Below are 1,997 nucleotides of genomic sequence, written 5' to 3' on the forward strand. Positions count from 1 at the left end.
AGGAATGGGCCACCTAACCAATGTCACCTCTGGTTATTCTCCCCGCTCTCCCTCACCCGCCAACACTCTGCCCCTGGGGCCACCCTACAGTCATACGGGAGGTGAGCAGCTCCTGGAGTCTGGGGAGAACTCCACCCTGCCCCTCCCAAAGAAACTGGACCACAATTCCTTCATGCGAGGCCAAGCCTGGCAGGCAGGATGCTTTCTAGGGAAGCTTCCAGACGTAACCAGGAGTGAAATCTCCTTTTGTGCTTTACACACTGGAGTGTTTCAGTGGGGTGAGGTGTAAACACAACAGCTTTTACTGTAGTGAGAGCAAAATGCTTCAATAATTTATATTATAATGTTAATCTTATATACTGCAACAATTATGAAAAGGTTCAGACAGATAAATAATAAAAGAAATGGACAGTTAATATGATCTTAAGAGAGGCAACAACAGCATGATAACTTTAGGAGAACTATTTCCTTTTTGAGTCTACAAGTGCCTGTAATAATTTAAATGACAAGACGAAAAAATAGATTCCATCCTAATTGTGATTTTTTAGGACTGTTTGTTAGACTAGCATTTATAGCCTTAGTCTAAATAGTTTTTTTTGTTGTTGTTTATTTAAGGCCATTTAGGTGATGATTAAAAGGAGAAAGGCGGGCTTCCCTGGTGGCGCAGTGGTTGGGAGTCCGCCTGCCGATGCGGGGCACGCGGGTTCGTGCCCCGGTCCGGGAGGATCCCACGTGCCGCCGAGCGGCTGGGCCCGTGGGCCATGGCCGCTGGGCCTGCGCGTCCGGAGCCTGTGCTCCGCGGCGGGAGAGGCCGCGGCGGGGACGGGCCCGCCTACCACAAAAAAAAAAAAAAAAAAAAAAAAAAGGAGAAAGGCAACTTCATCACCTCCAAATTTCACGAGAAGAAAATCCAACATCAGACATCCACATTCGTGATAACCATCACCAGTCCAGGTGTAACAAAGAACACAGAGAAAATGAGAAGTGACTGGGGAATGCTAAGGTTCGGGGTGGCCTGTGGCTCCCCTCGCCTCTGTGGAAGGTGTCTCTGGAGAGGGCACCTGTGCCGTGGGTGGCCTAGGAAGCACCTATTAGCAGTGAGAACTTACTGGCTGCACATGCTCAAGTGAGGCACTTGATCACTTCCTTTGCAATCAAGGCCAGAGAGCCCCGGCGGGCCAGCATGGGCCTACACAGAGCAGGCACCCGCCCACCGTCTGTTGAATTCACTCATTCAACAAGTATTTATTGAGCACCTACTATATGCTACTCTATGTTCTGTGCTGGGTTCCAGACAGGCAGGGGACTTCAAAGCAGAGTCCTGCTCGCAGGAAGCCCATAGTCCACTGTGATGGGGTGGGGCTGGGGGCAGACCATCCCTGAAGAAACACAAAGGTTGACTTTAGCTCAATGCTAAGTGCCAGGAAGACCACAAGAGGTTGCCTGGAGAGGGAGTCAGGGCAGGCCTTGCTGAGGACGGAACATCTCATCTGATGCCCAAGCAAGAAGCCAGGGCTGACCCTGAGGCCGTTAGGGATGGTGTTCCAGAGAGAGGGAAAGACCTGGAGATGGGACCAAGCCGAGCAGTTTGAGGAACAAGAAGGCCTGTGAGGCCCAGCAACGTGCTCAGGGGCGCAGGCTGTGGTCAGGCCAAGCGGGGCTTCCTCCTGCAGGCCTTGGAGGCCGCGGTGGAGTTTCCGGGTTTTATTTTAGATCCCATCAATGGGGGGGCGCCATCTTCTCCCCTTTAGGATGGCAAACGAGGCCCAGAGACCGCCAGCGTCCCACCCGAGGCCACTCAGCGGGTCAGAGCCCCGCCGCAGGCTCCCGGGGCGACTGCGCCGGCGGCCGGCCTCGCGTTCTAACGGATCCTCTCCCTTCAACCCTCTTCCCGAGGACGGAAACGGGCGGGGCGGGGCGGAGCCGGGCCTCTAGCTCGGCCTCCCGCCCCCGCGCCCCGACTGGGCCGCGCTCGGGCCCGCCCCTCCTCCTCGGTG

Source organism: Lipotes vexillifer, unplaced genomic scaffold (genome assembly GCF_000442215.2).
Source record: "Lipotes vexillifer unplaced genomic scaffold, Lipotes_vexillifer_v1.1 scaffold382, whole genome shotgun sequence".
Classification (NCBI taxonomy): Eukaryota; Metazoa; Chordata; class Mammalia; order Artiodactyla; family Lipotidae; genus Lipotes; species Lipotes vexillifer.